Genomic DNA, 22,256 nt, shown 5'->3' with positions numbered 1-22,256 from the left:
CAAGGATCAAACCCGTGTCCCCTGCATTGGCAGGCAGAGTCTTAACCACTGCGCAACCTAGGAAGTCCTATGTTTAATTTTCAGTTGAATTTAGGAGACAGTGTGGTGTAATAGAGGAGATATTTTAGGCTATGAAACTCTGCTGTGTACTACTGGACACATCACATAAGCTCTGAGCCTCAGATTACTTACTTGTAAAAGGGAGACAGTAATTACTGATTTTGAGAATTGCTGTTGGGGGATTTAATGATAAAATATACAGAAAAGAACTAGTGGAGGACTCTCAATAAATGCAAATCTGTCCATTTTTTCCACTCCCTTTCAGAAAACTTTACATTTTTTTTCTCTTCTCCACACCACTTACTCCAATTCATCCTTCTTAAAGTGCTAATTCAATTCTCAGCTTCTGTATACAATTTTAAAAAATTTTATAGTTCTTACTGAACATCCTAAAAAAATTGGTGAGATTTGATATCAAGAGAATTTTGGCCATATATTTAACCAAATTAATACCATTTCTGTGGCTAACATTTTGTCATCTATCTATAGAACGCTTTTTTCCTTTCTCTTGGCCTAGTCAAATTCTGTTCTTTCTACTGCCCAGCTCACATTGCAACTTGTACCTGAAGCATTCTCAGATCACTTGAGTCTACAATGATCTTGTTTCTTGCTAAAATCATATCACTTCTACCCTGGGATTTACCAAGCTAGATCCTATGAAGCTTACTTCCTATGGCTAATTAATAGATAATCTGCAAAAATATGTTTTGTGGTCAGAAGAATAAGTTTATAAAATTCTGAGTTAGAAAGTTGAATAATTTTATTTTTTAATGCTCCATATTGTGAAACTACACAGGGGGAAGGGGATAATTATTTGAAACATTTCCCAAATTTATTAATCTAAGTAAAATTTTCCTATTTTTTCCTTAAACTAGCATTTCAAGGCACTTATTTGGGGATACATGAACACATATTATGTATTAGGGCAATTTAATATGTGCTTCCTCATCATCTCAAATGCACTTTACTTTTGTTGGTTTATGCCTAATCTTCCCAATAACACTAGTTTGAAGTGCATTGGGATTTAAAGCTTAGAAAGAAAATTTCTGTGAATTCTTTAATTTGATCTTCACAATAATATTCCAATTTGGTATTATTTAAGAAGAGACCTGAAGGTTTCATTTAATTTTTCATCCAATGTTGATTGAGCACTGATGTGACAGGCACCATGTAGACTCTGCAAATGGTATGATAGGTACCCAAGAAAGACTCCACGGGGACAGACAGACATTTAACAAAATGTTCACAAAATCCATAAGTACTTTGAAGAAGAGTAGTAACTGCTAGTACTTACATAATACTAAGTTCCTGGCCGTATTCTAAATACTTAAATAATTCTGAAAATAACCTAGAAACATTTATCCCCGTTTGACAGATAGAAATTGAGGCACAGGGAGATACAGTGATTTGCCCAGGGTCACACAGAGCCAAGATTCAAACCCAGGCAATCTGGCTCTAGAGTTTGCCCTATGCTGTATTGCCTCTATACATATAGAAGTAGGAGGCATAACAAGAACATGTAGCTGGAGACCTTGCCTAATACGCATTATTCAGGAAGGAACTAATGTTTAAGCTGAATCTTCAATAATCAGTACAGAAGGATAATTTTAAGCAGAGGAAAAATCAAGTGGGAAGGCTTTGAGTAAGTTTGTCACATACAAGGAAGTGTATAAATGCCAGACTGACTTGACTATAGTGACCCAGGGTGGAGGACAGTTCATGCCTGTCATACTTGTCATGTCACAAAAATGTAATCTTCAGGAGATAGATGGTGGTGATGGTTGGACAGCAATGTGAACTTAATATTATAGAAGCATACACTTAAAAATGGTTATACTGGTAAAATTTATGTTGTGTATATTTTACCACAGTAAAAAAATAATTGAGCAAAGAGAAAGCAGATGAAGGAAAAATGATGAAATTATGACAATAATTAGGGCTAGACAATGGATATATGAGAATTAATTATAATATTCTTCTTACTTTGAAGTATATTTGAATTTTTTATGGTAAAGTTAAAATAAATGTAAAAATGTAATTTTCAACCTAAAAATAATGAACAGCGACTGTTCAGAAGGAGGGCTATATGATAATGTTTTGAGATGATCAACAGATGCTATGTGAAAAATAAAAATGGGATTTCAGATTGTTAGGTAGAAGAATATAATTTTGTCTAGGATGGCATCCGTAGGCATGAAAATGGATGCATTTAAAGATATTTAGGTTGGAAAATCATCAGACATGGTGGTGACTGGATATTGTGATATTCTTGGCATGAGCTACGGAGCAGACACTTGAGGAGGTAAGAAGATGAGAAAACCAGGGCAGTGTGATGCCATAGAAGTCAAAGAAAAAGGTAGTCAATGTTGAATGTGGAGAAGAGTTTGAGTAAAGTGACCACAAAATTGTGGATTACAGAAATTACCTGTAACCTTTCCCAGAGGATTTTGTGTGGGAGCCAGTTAGTTCTAGGTTGATGTCACAGACTAAATGTTTGTGTTTGTCCTAAATTCATGTATTAAAACTCTAACCCCAATGTGATGGTATTAGGAAGCAAGGCCTTTTGGAGGAAATCAGGTTTAGATGAGGTCATGAGGATGCAGATGGATTTGTTGTCATGGGGTTGGGTTGTTAAGGGAATTCCTATCCGTTGGCGTCTGTTTTTCCTGTGAAAAAATAATTAGGATAATAGTAAACTTTTATTGATGGTTTATAGACAGCAGGCATTATTTTAAAAGATTTACATATACTGAGTCATTTACTACTTACAAGAACCTTATGAGGCAGGAAGTATTATTGTCTCTATTTTACCAACAAGGAACTGAGGCACAAAACTGTTAAAAAATGTACCCCTAAGGTTTAGATAAATTGCTGGAACCTGAATACAAAGCCAGACAGCTTACTTTTTGAGACACAATCTTAACTATGAGCCACATTTAACTAAGATCATCCACTGATGGGGAAGGAGACATAGGAGGGATCTGTCATTGAGGGAGTATGAAGGGAGGAAAGAGTCTCTCCAGAAACTGACTGGAATAATATAAGATCATAAGGGATGTCGAGAGCTCAGTTGAGACATGGAATAACAAATTGAAAGTGCTATCAATCAACCTGGTGATGTGATTGGCTCCAGAGGATCTCAGATACTTGAATACAGGCACTGAGAAGACAGACTTGTGTTTATACCAGGTTAACATTTATCAGGTGTAGCAAAATGGCAAGACAATGGAGAGTGAGGGTGGCTGCAATAATCTACAGGAAAAGAGGCTTTGCAGGATATATTCTTCATGTTAAAAAGCTCTTTCTACTATGCTAGTATTTTTTCTCTCATTGGTCTTTTCTGGCAAAGACTTTTGGTGAATAGAGCAGACAGAGCCTGGCAATTCTGCTAAGTTCAACGCACTGGTATAGAGTATTTAGTATACACTAGCCTCTCGGCTCCATGCTAGGTATTCAGAACTAAGATTTTGCTCTGTTTACTATTAATGCCCTTGGTACCAGAGATTTTGTCTAAAAGCAGTGTATCAGATACTTGAGTGCCTTCGCTCTGGGCCTATCTATATATCCTATTTTGGTTACAAGGTTATATTATCGATTACTTTTGGACTTCTTTCATGTCATTTATGTCACTCCATAATCAAAAAATGTTAATTTTTAGTAACATGAACAGACCCTAAATTAACATCTCAATTTTTTACAATTTGAAAAGTTAAAATTTGCATCTGAGACAATTTAAAAGGAGAGTCAAATATAAAATTTTGTAGATATCATAATGACCCATCCCAGCAAAAATTTCAATAATTAAGATTTAGGTTATTGAACAGTTCTGAATAATCTTCAGGGTTGATTGGACATTAGCTAATCATCAATACCCTATGAAAAACTTATTACTTTTATGATGATTCTGATGGACTGAAATCATGTACTAGATTCTGAATCACAAAATTCTGACATAAATTAAACAATAGTGAGATGGATTATTAGAAGTAATTTTACTTTGAACCTATTAATGCAACATGTGGACCTTGATTTCAAAGGCAATAGAATTAGTTGTTAAAAATACAGAATCTTGGGCCCGATTCCAAATCTACTTAATCTACTGAATCAGAATCTGCATTTTGGTAAGATTCCCAGGGAATCTGTATGCACATTACAGTTTGAGAAGCACTGGTCTGGGTCATCATTATAGTAATTAGCATTGTGATGGGTTGAAATGTGAACTCATATAAAATGCCCACTGGTCTAGAGATGAGCTGATCACACGTGAGCCCTGATATGTTTTAGGTAAAAAGATAGTTTGAAAGAAAAATGGGGATAAAGAACTGGGGTCTCATTTTGTTTTAGACTTGATGTAAATGTCTGGTTGGCAAAAGCATCCATTCACAATTCTGATATCTATTTTCCCTGGTCTTTGTGTCATACTCTGGCTTTCTTCTTTCCTTCTGCATATTTCCATATTCCTCAATTTTAAATCCCTGATTTGCAAAAGCAGTAGTTTCTAGATTCTCAGCAGCCAAGTATTATTGGGTAGAAATGAGTTAACCCAAGAAACATATGAAGTTGGCAGGATTCTATTGGTTCAGGAAATTTTGAAAATCATCATATGGGGCTCTAAATGTTGGAATGGTTGACAAGATTTTCTAGGACATGGCAGATGTTGACTCACAGGAATTAATGTGATTAACCTTCAGCCAAGCTATGTTCAAGGCAGAGAGGTGAATCTGACTCATTAGCTTTTGCTTCTGGAGCAATGAAAAATTATGGCATTTGCTCTGTTCATGCCCCTCCAAACAGAGATCACCTCATTTATATCATTGCTTGTTCATGTTTCTTTTTCAAAAACATAAAATGCCGAGGTGAGTGACCAGAAGAGAGCAGCTATTCAGTATATGGCAGTGACAACCAAGCTAAGGTTTTCTTCTTGTCAAATATATTTCTACTGAGAACTCTTTTGCTTCTGTGCTTTCTTCTTGGAAGAAAAATAATAAATGAGAGGTCAGAGGACCAGGGTAGACAATGGAAGACCTCCAAATAGACAGGCAAAGGCCATTTCTATCTCTTCCTGCATGATTTCCCTCTCATCTTTAGGATTTAGGTAGATGCTTTAGATAGACAACTCCCTACGGAGCAAGAGGAGAATGCTTTATTGATCAATTGTTCCAGGTATTAAAGCCAATTTTCATAATTTTAAATTATCATTAAATGTTTAAGAGAATGAATTGAAGCTAGGTGAACTTGTGAATATAAAAATAAACAGAACGTTTATAAAATTATTTATTTTATATATTTATTATTATATATTTATTTTTATATATTTACGTATGTTTTTTGTATATATTACTGACCTGGCAGGGACAAATCATCCACTCTAGTAATGGATCCAAATCCACAACAGTGATAATTCTTGAGGACTATAACATGTGTTATCTCATCTAATCCTCAGGGTAACCCACGTGAAAGTGGTATCATAATTCTCCTTATTCAGATGAAGGAATTGAGACAAAGAGATGTTAGGAAGCTCGCTCAAGGTCACAGAGCTGGTCAGTGGCATAAATGGGATCCATCTCCCTCCCCGACTGCTAATCTGCTGGTACAATGGAACGTGAAGATATTTGTTTATGGTTTTTCCATTATTTCCAATTATATCCTTTAATATACCTCATAAAGCCCTTTACTACATTAACAAAAGTTTCAAAATCATGTTCCTCTTAATCTCTAAATAAATTTGGGACTATATCAGCAATTATGAGCAGGAGTCATTTCTCTTTCTGATGGCCACAGACAAGATATGGATTTAGAATACATTATTATCCCTTCAGTTCATAACGTAAGTGAATTAAAATTTGGCTGTGAAGATAGTCCCCCAAAGAGACTTCTAATGTCTCTTAATATTCAAATACCATTAACCTGAGAAAAGCAAACAAGCAAAGACTCCCTTTGGCAACGTTCTTACTTCTAATTCCCCAGGGGCTTCACTCTCTACTCCACATCAACTGTCTCCAGCTACAAGGAAGGAAATGGCTAAATAAATCAGGGAGCTGTTTGTTATGTGAGCTACATCAGTCATTTTTTTTTTATTTGTCATTTCTCCTTCTTCCTTCTTGGATATCTTGCCCCAATAATTACTTCATTTATATTCTGTATCTTCAGCCTTCCTCTACTGACATTTAACGGTGACATTAACATTTAAACATGCCAGATCTCTTCTATCTTCATAATGATACTACTAAACCATCCACATATTGCTCTATTAGTCTATTCTCTTCCCCTTTGCATCAGACTTTTCAAAAGAGTTGCTGAACAGTTACAACTTCTTCTCCTCTTAACTCCCCAACCCACTCCAATCTCTCCCCGGTGCTTTATCAAATCAGCATTTTCCAAGAACCCCAATGACTGAATTTTTAAATTTATTTGAAAAAAGATTAATTCTCAATCTACTTGAACTCAGAGAAGCATTTGGTATGGTTGACCACTAGCTCCTCTAGAAACCATCTCCTCCCTTTGTTTCATAGGACACACATGCTCCTGGTTTTCCTCCCACGTCTTGTCTCTATTTGCACAATCAGTTCCTAGCTCCTCTTTTTTGAGCATTTCTAGGGCTTCATCCTTTTCTCTTTCACTTTACTTCATCTCTCAATGCAATCTTATTCACCCTTTTGGCTTCAATTTAATCACTCCAATACAGTCAATAATAATAACAGTTAATAGATGGTTATAGTGTGCCAGGCAGGGTACTAAGCTCTTCATGTGATGTATCTGATTTATTCCTTGTAACTACTCTTAAATGTTTAACTCGAGCCTGTGCTTTCTCCTAAGGCTCAGAAATGCTCATACACACGTATGCCAGAAAAGTCCTTTGACTGTCTTGCAGGCACCTCAGAGGCAAACTGTTCAACATGGTATTCTTCATCTTTCCCACTCTACTCCATCTAAAATCTATTCTTTCCAAAATTGTCCCCTAAATCAGTTCATGGTATCACCAACCACCAATTAATTGCTCAAGCCAGAAACCTAAGAGTCAAGCTTTTTTTGCCTCTTACACTTGACCACTCTGTCTAATCACTAAATCCTATCGATTTTATTTCCAAAATATCTTCCTAATATGCTGCTTCTCTTGCTTTCCATTACTTTCAATCACCTCCATGGTTTCTCAACCTTCACACCACTGACATGTTGGATCAGATAATTCTTTGCTATGGTAGATTGTCCTGTGCATTGTAGGATGTTTAGCAACATCTCTGACTTCTACCAACTAGATGTCAGTGACACCCCTTTCTCCTTTCCTCCAGAATTGTGACAATTAGAAGTGTCTCCAGGCATTACCAAATGTTCACTGGGAAGCAATAATGCCCCCAAGTGAGAATTATGGCTTTAGTCCCAGTTAATATCATCTCCCTCTGTATTTAATGCAACAGACTTAATTTGTCCTAAATGGTGAAAGATGCAAATGTCACAACCCTTCTCAAAAACTTTATTCTCCATGCTTTTAGAATAAAATCCAGAGTTCTTAAAAGCATTCCCAAAGTTTTTACAAACAGGTTTGTTGAAATATAATTTATATACAAAAGACTGTATATATCTAATGTCTATAATTTGATGAGTTTGGACATGTGCATACCCATGCAACCAACACAACAATCAAAAGTAATAAACATATCCATCACCTCCAAAAGTTCCTTGTGTGCTCCACTTTCTTTCTTTTGTGGTAAGAGCACTTAACATAAGATCTATCCTCTTAATATTTAAAAAGTGCACAACACTGTAGGTACTACGTTGTTCAGTAGATCTCTAGAACTTATTCATCTTGAATAACTGAAAATCCACACTCATTGGACAACAACTCCTCCCTCACCCCTCCACTCCCCATCCCCTAGCCCATGGCAACCACCATTCTAATGTCTAATTCTCTTAGTCTGACCATTTTAGACACCTTATATAAGTGGAATCATGCAGTATTTGTCCTTCAGTGACTAGATCATTTCACTTAGCATAATGTCCTCCAGGCTTATCCATGTTGTTGCATCTTTATGTATTCATTCATCAATAGACACTTATGTTGTTTCCATACCTTGGCTACTGTGAATAATGCTGCAATAAACATAGGAGTGCAGCCACCACTTTGAGACAGTGATTTCCCTTCCTTCGGATATACATCCAGAAGTGGGCTTTCTGGATTACATGGTAGTTCCATTTTTAATTTTTTGAAGAATGTCTATACTGTTTTTCATAGTGCTGCAGCATTCACATTTCCACCAACAGTGTACAAGGATTCCAATTTCTTCACATCCTCACCAACACTTGTTAATTTGTTTTTTGAGAATAGTCTTCCTTTTTAAAAATTATTGAAATATATTAGACATAAAATTGTGTAAATTTAAGGTGCACAAGTTAATGTTACTATTTATATGAGGTGCTATCTCATTGTGGTTTTGATTTGCATTTCTTTGATGATAGTGATGTTGAGCACCATTTAATATATCTGTTGGCCATTTGTATGTCTTTGAAGAAATGTCCAGTCAAGTCCTTTGCCCACTTTTAAATTGGATTATATATATTTTTTGCTATTGAGTTGTAAGAGCTCCTTATATATTTTGAATATTAACCCTTTTCAGATATATGGTCTGCAAATATTTTCTCCCATTCCACTGGTTGCCCTTTAATTCTGCTGATTGTTTTCTTTGCTGCGCAGAGTGTTTTAGTTTGATGTAGTCCCACTTGTTTATTTTTGCTTTTGTTGTCTGTGCTTTGGGTGTCATGAACAAGAACTCACTGTTAAGACTGTTTCCTTCTAGATATATTACAGTTTCACATCTTAATTTACTTTTTTAATATGTTTTGAGTTTATTTTTGTGTAAGACAAGGGTCCAATTTCATTCTTTTGTTTGTGGATATTCAGTTTTCCCCACATCACTATTGTAGAGACTATCCATTCCCCATTCTGTGTTCTCAGAACTCTTGTGGAAGATCAGTTGACTTATATGTGAGTTTATTTCTAGACTCTCTGTTCCATTGCTCTTTTGTCTGTCCTTATGCCAGTAAAACACTGTTTTAATTACCTCCAGGAATCTGCAGATTCAATGTTATCCCCATCAAATTCCCAATGGTATTTCTTACAGAAATATTAAAAAAAGTCCTAAAATTCAAATGGAACCACAAAAAACCTCAAATAGCCAAAGCAATCTTGAGAAAGAAAAACAAAGCTGGAGGTATTACATTTTCTAATTTCAAAATATATCATAAATCTACAGTAATTAAAAAAAGCGCTCCCACGTTTTGACTCTTACTTACTCTTCAGTTTCTTTTTGGGATGTACTGAACTTCCTCATATAGCATTTCCTCAAAATACCAATTCTCTGTTCTTGGGCTTTTCATAGCCCTTACTTTTGTCCTTTGCTTGGAATGCTTTCACTTTCCCCTCTTCCTTTACCTAGTCAATTGCCCAACATCCTTCAGGTCTCAGCTGACATATTACTTCCTGAAACCTGAAAGAGATCCTTCTTAACCACCCTTGATAATCACCTCTACCAGACTCGGTTAATGATTCATGCTACCCAAACTTTCATAACAGATTGCACTTCCTCTCTTTCACTAATATACATATACATATATATATATATATATATATATATATATATATATATATTTTTTTTTTTTTTAGGTGTAATTATCTATTCAATGCTTCTCTTTCCTGTCAGGCTGAAAGATCTATGAGGGATGGTTGCCATGTCCATCTCATACTCCATTGTCTACTCAGTACCTGCTATATTGCAGGACACGTAGTACAAACTCAGTAAGGGACTGAATGCTTTGGAGAATCTATTGGAAGGAAACAGTGGTATCTTGTAGCTTGTGAGCAAAGGAAATATCTCACTAGATGTCTCAGAGATGTCTCATTAGTTACAAGAAATAGGAACTATAAAGTCAGGGACCAAGGTCACATTTCCTATCTGCTGGGATCAAATGATCTCTTGTCTCTATTTTTCTTGTACACTTGCTTTATCTGTTTCTTTCTGTACTTCATTCTGTCTTCTTATCCATGTCAATTCAGCCATGATTCCATAAGAACTCCGTTACTGGCTTGTCTAGTACCAAGTAACAAGTGCTACTAAATCATAAGATTTACGTAGTGGACAATTCAGTGCCCCCATATCCTGAAATTAATGAGGAAGAAGAACAGTGAGATGTATGTCCTTGTTTCTATGGTTACTTCCTGGGTTTTCCAGAAGCCAGTAGAAAGAGATATGAGGACTCAGAGAAATTTAAAAAATCCTGAGCACCTCATGGATCCTCTTCCACAGAGCATCAGTGTTTGGTTCCAAGGAAACAAGGCCAAGAACTCTCATAATCTCCAAATGCTGACAGGGCCACCACTGAAAGCCAGCCAACATGGACTGACCCTTTCTCTTGTTGAATGAACACCACAGGAAGTGATCTTCAGTGAAAGAACTAACTTGATTTATTTGATGGCCCTACAGAGACAAAGTTTTATTTATTATTTAAACAGAACTAGAAATAGTTTCTTAAATTTTTAATTTTACTATAAAGCTTGTTACCAGACATAGGAAATTGTATGCATCGAGGAGCATGTATGGTGGAGCAGATGCATCTATGCTGAGACACATTCAGAGAGCAAAAAGTGGGCAAATTATATAGGGGCATATGGGCTTTGGTAACAGACTCAGCCAATCGTCCCCACATCTCAAGAGCGAGACACAGCTTTATATTTTGGAATAGCTGAAATCATACTTTTATGGATGTAGATGAACACTCAAGTGTGATACATCAGGCAGCAGAGGCTGCCACTTGGAGCAATGCTGATTTATTTCAGGAAAGCTAAGCCAAGGGAAACCCATAATTTTCTAAGGAAGAGATTTTGCAATCATCTTTAAACTTTCAGTTGCTAATTCCTATCTTATTTCTATAACCACCCGCTCTAGAGCATGTTTAATGAAAATAAGAGATGATGGCTGTCATATCTTAAGTGAGCTAAGTTTTATCTGCGCTGAAAATCACTGTGGAATAATCTCTAATTATAAAGCTGGGAAACAGAACATTTCAGCACATGTGCGTTGAAGGAGCAGGCCCCCAGTTCTTACCACTAGAGCTGTTTTGAAAATTACTCACATCTGCTAAAAGGGGAAAAGATTGAGCTTCTTTCTTTATCAGTGCTTTAAAAAAATCTAAATATTTTGCAATTATGATGAAGTTTGGCCTGAAGACCTATTTTTTTCTATGTTGGTGATTAAAGATATTTTATTTTACATGAGAAATGTCTTTGATTTGTGTAATATTGAATGTAGAAATTATATAGCATATCATACATAATTTCGCAAATGCTAAATGGATGCTATATGCCAGGTGTCATGCTAAATGCTTCACATGTTATCTGCCTTATGTCTACTTCCCAGTCAAGATAATGATCGAGTGGCAAAGACTCCACATGGGATTAAAAAGTTTCCAAAAGATCTGGGAATCTATTTCAAATCTGTAGACAACAGCAACACAACAACAAAAGGATAGAAAAAAGAATATAAAAAAATGCTTTTATCTGATACAAAACTTTTAATATTTTAAAGGGTTGGGTTTTTATGGCTTGAGAAACGTGGTGATATTCATTTCTCTTTGTACTTAAATAAGTCATATTTAACCTAAATCAAATCATTAATCTATGCATGTTATGTACTGCTGTGTGCTGAGATATGTAAGGGAGGTTTCCACATGGAACTAAACTCATAAACTAATTTCTTCAGCTTTTCTTCCCTTTCAACTCAGTAGTTCACTTTCAAAATTGTGATTAAGAAAGAGGCTACATATAGCAAAAAATAAAAGGATTCCTGAAAATGTCATAAGTAACTGGGCCATGTTACACAGTTGCTGGTCTTTTTCGATTGCTGCTCACATTTTGAAAACTGCATTTTCTCCCTCAGTTTCCAAAACCACTGGTGAAAAAAATGATGTCTACAGGCATTAAAAGCCCCCTTTAGAACCAAATGGACAAATGATCATCTACACCACGTGGGTAAATCTTTCTAGAACTGGTCATTTTTATCCTTCAAACTGCACCTAACTTTTGCTGGAATCTGTGTTAAACTTAACAAGGTGCTCTGATCTTAAATCAACTCTCAGATTTTTCTTTTGTTTAGAGAGCGTGGAAATGTTGCTGAAAATTCTCACTCAGTTTCATAGAAGATCTACCCATAAACTTCAAAACTCCTAAACCACCTCAGGTCTCACTAAATGAAAATACATTTGATCACATTTACCTATGAGAAGGAAAAAATTACCCAAATCAACTCTTATGAGGCTCTATTAAGTCTTTCTGAATTGTAAAAGGCATTAGTGGAACATTGATTAGTAACTAAAAGCTGAAATAGACTTAGCTGATCAAGGGACAAAAAACCCCTGAAAAATGTTGACATTATTTCTGTTTTTCAACCATATCCTTAAGGCCAGGTCAAATCAATTCATCAACAACTCAACCGAACAGTTAATATTCTACTTTAGAGCAAGGAAACCTCATCCATCACCCCAACATTATTGAGATACACTGAATTTCTCTCACTTTAAAAGTCTCTGAAGCAGAGAATGTCAAAATCTTTTATGCCAAGAAAAAATACCTCTCAGCTGAAATTTCATAGCTGAATTTTGATGAATTTTGTGCATTTCTTGGTGAAATAATGTTGCCTCTCAGTATAATTCAATGTCTTCTGGCTTTTATAAGGTCACCTATATTCTACAACTTTTGAACTGGGATGTCTATTTTACATTAAAATGGTATATTTACTATTCTGCTGGAGTGCTGCAAAGGATAGAAAGGAAATTTGCACACCATTCTAATACAGATTGCCTTTAAGAAGCAATCATAACTGACAATCACATTCCAGTGTATGTTTTCATGAAGTCACTTGGTTAGAAATGTGTTTCATCATTCACTGACCATTTCAACCCGTCTTTTCAGTATGAACCCTAGGCCACTCAACTGTGAACAACAATTAATTATAGGCTCAATTTTTTATTGAAAATGACAAGATCTTACACATATATTTGTCAAATTGATTAGTATGTGAAAATGAAGATTGAATATAAGTCTGGAAGCTCTACTAGAGTTATCTAATTTAAAAAAAATCAATTTTTCCCACTGAGAATAGTATGTCCTTAAAAATCTGAAGACATGGATTTCTATATTTTTCAATGTCAGTCAGTCAATAATTTACTAAGCACCAGCTGTGTGCCTATGTTTATTGTATAATAAATTTCAATATTTTTATCTTAAATGAGAAAATGAAAGCCAAGATTTGTTATACCCACATAGTTTTTTTTTATTTAGAAAAATAAGACTATATTATCTGAAATTTTTCAACTCCCAACTCAACTGACTTGTGTTTATATTGTTTGGGGGGTTTTGTTTTAGTCCTTTGATGCTCAAAACTGGTCTGCAGCCCAGATGCATCTTTCACCTGAAGCCTGTAAAAAATACTTACAAACTATCTATCTGATAATGAGTTAATATCCAAAATATATAAGAAACTTATACAACTCAATAGCAAAGCAAACAAGCAAGCAATCTGATTAAAAATGGGCAGAGGTCCTGAGTAGACATTTTTCCAAAGAAGACATACAAATTGCCAACAGGTACATGAAAAATGCTCAGCATTACTAATCATCAGGGAAATGAGAACCAAAACTACAATGACATAGCACCTCATACCTTTCAGGATGTCTATTATTAAAAAAAAGGGGGATAACAATTGTTGGTGAGGATGTGTAGAAAAGGGAAACCGTGTGCACTACTGGTTTGCTACAGCTACTATGGAAAACAGTATGCAGTTTCTGCAAAAAGTTAGAAATAGAACTATCATATGATCCTGCAACTCCATTTGTGAGAATATATCTGCAGGAAATGAAATCACTATCTTGAAAAGATACCTGCACCTCCTCAGATACCTGCAGGAAAGATATCTGCACCTCCAAGAAATAACTATCTTGAAAAGATATCTTCACAATAATGCTATTATGAATAGCATTATTCACAATAGCTGAGACATGGAAACAACCTAAGTGTCAATCGATGGATGTATGGATAAAAAACTGTGTTATATATACACACAGTGGAATATTATTCAGCCTTTAAAAAGGAGATCCCGTCATTTATGAGAACATGGATGAAACAAGTGCATTATGCTAAGTGAAATAAGTCAAACGTAGAAAGACAAGTACTGTGTGACCTCACTTGTATGTGGACCATAACAATGCCAAGTTCATAAAAGCAGAGAGTGGAATGGTGATTGTCAGGAGCTAGGTGGGGGCGGAGGAAATGGGGAGATGTTGATCAACGTGCACAAACTTCCAGTAAGAAAATGAGTAAGTTCTGGTGATCTAATTACAGCATGGTCACTATAGTTAAAAATGCTGTATTATATACCTGAAAGAGAGAAAATTTTAGATGTTCTCAACACAGAGGTGTGTGCGTGCGCATACACGCACACACACACAGAGGTAATTATATGAGGTGATGGACCTGTGAGCTAACCCTATCATAGCAATCATTTCACAATAAATAGGTGTATCAAATTATCACATCATATGCCTTAAACTTTTACACAATGCTATACATGAATTGTATCTCAATAATGCTGAAAAAAATTAAAGGTAAAGAGAAAAAAGAAATATCATATCTCAGGTCCCACTCTCAGATCTATTGAATCAGAATCTGTATTTTAACATGATCCCTAGGTGACCGGTAAATTTCAGAGGCACTGATAGAGTGGAAAAAGATGGCAGAGGAGTAGGACGTGGAGTTCACCTTCCTCCCCACAAATACATCAAAAATACATCTACTTGGGGAGTGGCTCCTGGAGAACACCTTCCGAATGCTGGCAGGAGACCTCAGACCACCAAAAAGGCATGAGAATTTCCACGTAATTGGGTAGCACAAAGGAAAGAAGGGAAAAAGACAAAGAATCCTGAGGAGACCAGCCCCTTTGGGAGGGAGCTGTGAGGGGGGGAAGGCTCCCACACACTGGGGAGCCCCCTCACTGGCAGGCAAGGACAGGGGGAGCCTCGGAGCCCCCAGAAGAGAGAGTAACAGCAGGTGTGCCAAATGCAGAGCAGAGAGATCCCAGCACGGAGGAGTCAGGCAGCACTCCCCAGCCAGAGAAGCTAAGCTGCTCACCTGCGGCCGTGGTGGGGGCCAAGCGCTGAGGCTTGGGCTTCAGAGAACAGACACCAGGGAGAGAGCTGGGACTGACTGCAGGAGAACAGCCTGGGAAGCAGGTGCATCAGCAAGCTAGGAGGGAGTTTGGGGAAAATCCTGGGCCAGACGGAGAGGCAGGGGACTTTTGTTTTGGAGTGCTCGGAAGGAACTTCCCTCTCCGAGAACTCATAGGCTTTGAAGCAGCACGACTGCTGGATCAAAAGGCCCACCCGCCACTCCATGCCCCTGCCCACCCCGCATGCTGCTGGGTTCCGCCAAATGCCTGCACGCCTGCCCAGCTGCCCACTGCCCTGCTCCCCCGCTGTGCCGCTGGGCCCTATGACCCGCCTACCTGCAGCTGCCAAGGGTCCTTTGTGTAAGGCAAGACACTGGCTTCATCCTCTCAGCAGTAGGTGAAGCCCACCAACACCAAGGGTCCCACGATCAGGACCAACTTCCCTGGGAGAACGCACAGCACACCTCAGGTTCATGCTGACCTCTGCTGCTACCAGGACTCCCACAGATTTGAGTTAGACTGCCATATCCCACCCTACCCCCTGACCTGAAGCTGCAAGTGAGCCCCAATCACCCTCTTTCACCCCCTCTTGCCTGGGTGGGGAACTGACTCCTGAGAGCAACCCAAACACAAAGTAGGGACCAAAACCAAAACTGATCCCCAAGGACTGCAGGAACAAAGAAGAGAAAGAGAAACAGCCGCAGGACAAGCAGATTTAATGCCCACAATAGGCTTGATAGACCCTGCATCTGTGGATCACCTGAATAGATGAGTGTTTCTGCAACAGAGACTGTAGACATAGGGGGCAACCGGGGACTGTGGGGACAAATACACACAAGACTAATACCAGATCACAGCCTGAGCTCTCCACAGTCCACTCCCCAGCAGGTGCAGAGCCATACCTATAAGTATTGGAGGACTTCTTGCTATGTTTGTTTTGTTTCTGGTTTTAGGTATTTGTTAGTTAAATCTTTACTGTATATATTTGTATGTGGATTTGCTTGTAATTGGTACGAGTACTCTTTTCTTTCTTTCCTTTGCTCCCTCTTTTTCTCTTCTCTTTGGTTTCTTTTCCTCTTCTCTTTTTGCAAGTGCAAGTGTGCACATCTCCTTGTGTGATTTTGACTGATTAGAGCTGCTTTTACCACCAGTCTTGGGGATCTGTCTATCCTTTCCCCATCTTCCCTTTTCTTCCTTTTTTTCTTTGCTCTCCTTCTAACTCCTTTTCTCCATGCCGTGAAACTTCCAGGGTCTTGGTGCCCCGGCTGGGGGTCAAACCTGGACTTCTGAGACAGCAGAGCGGAGTCCAGGACATTGGACCACCAGAGAACTCCTGACCCCATGGAATATTAACCAGCAAGTGCTCCCCTAGAGTTCTCATTCTCAACACCAAGCTCCATACCCAACCAAAGGCCAGCAAGCTCCAGTGCTTGACACCTCAAGCCAAACAGAACAGAGATAAGAGGAATTACTACTAGGCAGCATGGGGAAAGGAGACAGCAAATTCTATACAAAATGAGAAAACAAAGAAACACCTTGCAGGCAAAGGAGCAAGATAAAAACCCAAAGGACCAAATAAATGAAGAAGAAATTGGCAAACTGTCTGAAAAAGAATTCAGAGTAATGATAGTAAAGATGATCTAAAATCTCAAAAACAAAACAGAGAAAATATAAGAAACATTTAATAAGGACCCAGAGGAACTAAAGAGCAAACAAACAGTAATGAACAACACAATAACTGAAATTAAAAGTACTCTAGGTGGTATAAACATCAAAATAACTGAGGCAGAAGAATGAGTGAGTTGGAAGATAGAATGGGGGAAATAACTGCCACAGAGCAGGAAAAAGAAAAAAAGAATAAAAAGAATGGAAGACAGTCTCAGAGACCTGGGGATAACATTAAGCATACCAACATTTGAATCATAGGCATCCCGGAAGAAGAAGGAAAAAAGAAACGGTCTGAGAAAATATTTCAGGAGATTATGGTGGAAAGCTTCCCCCACATGGGAAAGGAAATAGTAAACCAAGTCCAAGAAGTGCAGAGAGACTCATATAGAATAAACCCAAGGAGAAACACACTGAGGCACATGTTCATCAAACTAATGAAAATTAAACACAAAGAAAAAATATTAAAAGCAGTAAGAGAAAAGCAAAAAATAACATATAAGGGAAAACCCAGAAGGATAAAAGCTGATCTTTCTGCAGAAACTCTGCAGGCCAGAAGGGAGTGGCAAGAGATAATTAAAGTCTTGAAAGAGAAAAACCTACAGCCAAGAAAACTCTACCCAGCAAGAATCTCATTCAGATTTGATGGAGAAATCAACAGCTTTACAGACAGGCAAAAGTTAAGAGAATTCAGCACCACCAAACCAGCCTTACAACAATTGCTAAAGGAACCTTTCTAAGCAGGAAACAAAAGAGAATGAAAAGACCTACAAAAACAAACCAAAAATGATTAAGAAAATGGTAATAGGAACATACATGTCAATAATCACCTTAAATGTAAATGGATTAAATACACCAACCAAAAGACACAGACTGGCTGAATGGATACAAAAACAAGACCCTTATACATGCTGTCTACAAGAAACCCATTTCAGACCTAGGGACACATACAGACTGAAAGTAAGGGGATGGAAAAAGATATTCCATGCAAATGGAAGTCAAAAGAAAGCTGGAGTAGCAATACTCATATCAGACAAATTAGACCTTAAAGTAAAAACTATTAAAAGAGACAAGGAAGGACACTACATAATGATTAAGGGCTCAATCCAAGAAGAAGATATAACAATTGTAAATATCTATGCCCCTGACATAGGAGCACCTCAATACATAAGGCAAATGCTAACAGCCATAAAAGGGGAAATTGACAGTAACACGATAATAGTAGGAGACATTAACACCCCACTTGCACCAATGGACAGATCACTGAAAGAGAAAATAAATAAGCAAATACAACATTTAAATGAGACAGTAGACCACCTTGACTTAATTGATATTTATAGGACATTCTATCCAAAAACTACAGAATACACTTCTCAAGTGCACACGGAACATTCTCTAGGATAGATCAGATTTTGGGGCATAAATCAAGCCTCAGTAAATTCAAGAAAATTGAAATCGTATCAAGCATCTTCTCCAACCACAACGCCATGAGACTAGATATCAATTACAGGAAGAAAACTGTAAAAAAATACAAACACATAGAGGCTAAATAATATGCTATTAAACAACCAAGAAGTCACTGCAGAAATCAAAAAGGAAGTCAAAAAATACCTAGAAACAAATGACAATGAAAACACAATGACCCAAAACATACGGGACGTAGCAAAAGCAGTTCTAAGAGGGAAGTTTATAGCTATATAATCCTACCTCAAGAAACAAGAAAAATTTCAAATAAACAACTTAAACTTACACCTAAAACAATTAGAGAAAGAAGAGCAGAAAACCCCAAAAGTGGGCAGAAGGAAAGAAATCATAAAGATCAGATCAGAAATAAATGAAAAAGAAATGAAAGAAAGAATAGCAAAGATCAATAAAAACTAAACGCTGGTTCTTTGAGAAGACAAAATAGATAAACCATTAGCCAGACTCATCAGGAAAAAAAGGGAGAAGATGCAAATCAACAGAATTACAAATGAAAAAGGCAAGTAACAACTGACACCGCAGAAATACAAAAGATCATGAGAGACTACTACTAGCAACTATATGCCAACAAATTGGATAACCTGGAAGAAATGGATAAATTTTTAGAAAAGTACAATCTTCCAAGACTGAACCAGGAAGAAACAGACAATATGAACAGAGCAATCACAAGCACTGAAATTGAGATTGTTTTTAAAAATCTCCCAACAAACAAAAGCCCAGGGCCAGATGGATTCACAGGCGAATTCTATCAAACATTTTGAGAAGAGCTAACACCTATCCTTCTCAAACTCTTCCAAAATATAGCAGAAGGAGGAACACCCCCCAACTCATTCTACAAGGTCACCATCACCCTGATACCAAAACCAGGCAAAGAAGTCACAAAAAAAGAAAATTACAGGCCAAAATCACTGATGAATATAGATGCAAAAGTCCTCAACAAAATACTAGCAAATAGAATCCAACATCACATTAAAAAGATCATACACCATGATCAAGTGGGGTTTATCCCTGCAATGCAAGGATTCTTCAATATACACAAATCAATGTGATACATCATATTAAAAAATTGAAGGATAAAAACCATACGGTCATCTCAATAGATGCAGAAAAAGCTTTTGACAAAATTCAATACCCATTTAGGATAAAAACTCTCCAGAAGGTGGGCATAGAGGGAACCTACCTCAACTTAATAAAGGCCATATATGACAAACCCACAGCAAAAATCATTCTCAATGGTGAAAAACTGGAAGCATTCCCTCTAAGAACAGGAACAAGACAAGGGTGCCCACTCTCGCCACTATTATTCAACATAGTTTTGGAAGTTTTAGCCACAGCAATCAGAGAAGAAAATGAAAGAAAAGGAATCCAAATTGGAAAAGAAGTAAAATTGTTATTCTTTGCAGATGACATGATATTATACATAGAAAACCCTAAAGATTCTACCAGAAAACTGCTAGCACTAATCGATGAATTTAGTAAAGTAGCAGGATACAAAATTAATGCACAGAAATCTCTTGCATTCCTATACACTAACAATGAAAGAGCAGAAAGAGAAATTAAGGAAGCACTCTCATTTACCATTACAACAAAAAGAAGAAAATACCTAGGAATAAACCTGCCTAAGGAGGCAAAAGACTTGTATACAGAAAATTATAAGACACTGATGAAAGAAATCAAAGACGATACAACATGGGGGGGACATACCATGTTCTTGGATTGGAAGAATCAACATTGTGAAAATGACTATACTACGCAAAGCAATTTACAAGTTCAACACAATCTCTATCAAATTACCAATGGCATTTTTCACAGAACTAGGACAAGAAATTTTACGATTTGTATGGAAACGCAAAAGATCTCGAAAAGCCAAAGCAGCCTGGAGAAGGAAAGATGGATTTGGTGGAATCAGGCTTCCTGACTTCAAACTATACTACAAGGGTACAGTGATCAAGACAGTATGGTACTGGCAAAAAAACAGAAATATAAATTAATGGAACATAATAGAGATCCCAGAGATAAACCCACGCACATATGGGCACCTTATCTTTGATAAAGGAGGCAAGAATATACAATGGAAAAAGATAGCCTCTTTAACAAGTGGTGCTGGGAAAATTGGCCAGCTGCATATTAAAGAATGAAATTAGGACGCTTCCTAACACCATACACAAAAATAAACTCAAAATAGATTAAAGAGCTAAATGTAAGGCCAGACGTTATAAAACTCCTGGAGGAAAACACAGGCAGAACACTATGACATAAAGCAAAGCAAGATCCTTTTTGACCCACCTCCTAGAATAATGGAAATAATATCAAAAATAAACAAATGGGACCTAATGAAACTTAGCTTTTGAACAGCAGAAGAAACCATAAACAAGACAAGATGACAACCCTCAGAATGGGAGAAAATATTTGCCAACGAAGCAACGGACAAAGGATTAATCTCCAAAATATATAAGCAGCTCATGAAGCTTAATACCAAAAAAGCAAATAACCCAATTCACAAATGGGCAGAAGACCTAAATAGACATTTCTCCAAAGAAGACATGCAGATGGCTAACAAACACATGAAAACATGCTCAATATCACTAATCATTAGAGAAATGCAAGTCAAAGCTACAATGAGGTATTACCTCACACTGGTCAGAATGGCCATCATCAAAGAACCTAGAAACAATAAATGCTGGAGAGGGTATGGAGAAAAGGGAACTCTTCTGCACTGTTGGTAAGAATGTAAGTTGGTACAGCCACTATGGAAAACAGTTTGGAGGTTCCTTAAAAAACTAAAAATGGAACTACCATATGACCCAGCACTCTGACTACTGGGCATATACCCGGAGAAAATCATAATCCAAAAAGAAACATGTACCATGATGTTCCTTGTAGCACTATTTACAATAGCCAGGACATGGAAGCAACCTAAATGCCCATCAACAGATGAATGGATAAAGAAGATGTGGCACATATATACAATGGAATATTACTCAGCCATAAAAAAGAATGAAATTGAGTTTATTGTTGTGAGATGGATAGACCTAGAGTTTGTTATACAGAGTGAAGTAAGCCAGAAAGAGAAAAACAAATACCATATGCTAACTCATATATACGGAATCTAAAAAAATGGTACTTATGAACCCAGTGACAGTTTAAGAATAAAGATGCAGATCTAGAGGACGGACTGAGGACACAGGGTTGGGGGGCAAAGGGGAAACTGGGATGAAGTGAGAGAGTAGCATTGACATATATACTACCAAATGTAAGATAGGTAGTGGGAAGTTACTGCACAACATAGGGAGATAAACTCAATGATGGGTGATGACTTAGAGGGTCAGGATAGGGAGGGTGGGAGGGAGTTGCGAGAGGGAGGGGATATGGGGATATATGTATAAATACAGCTGATTCACTTTGGTGTACCTCAAAAACTGGCACAACAGTGTAAAGCAATTATATTCCAATAAAGAGCTTTAAAAAAAAAAAAGAGGCACTGATACATATGGTACCATGAAATTAGAGACAAATTATAATTTCTTTAAAGAGGAAAGAGCTATTAAGATACAACTATTATATGATTAAAATATTAAGTGAATAAAGAATTATTTATTGTTATTGATTACTGGTTTATAAATAGATTGAAGTTTCTGTTTTGCTGATGAGCAATATTTATATGACAAAATAACTCATTCAGGATTAAGAAATATGACACGACATTTTTACATGCTACTAAATAACTGCTTTGGACTGCTGTTATTGTTTCAATTAAATATCTATTTTAGAGACGCATATGAAATTTGTCATTTGGATAACCTATTATAAGATAATAAATGCTCTGCATCTTAAATGTTG

Source organism: Hippopotamus amphibius, chromosome 3 (genome assembly GCF_030028045.1).
Source record: "Hippopotamus amphibius kiboko isolate mHipAmp2 chromosome 3, mHipAmp2.hap2, whole genome shotgun sequence".
Taxonomy (NCBI): domain Eukaryota; kingdom Metazoa; phylum Chordata; class Mammalia; order Artiodactyla; family Hippopotamidae; genus Hippopotamus; species Hippopotamus amphibius.
This window is presented reverse-complemented; position numbering follows the sequence as displayed.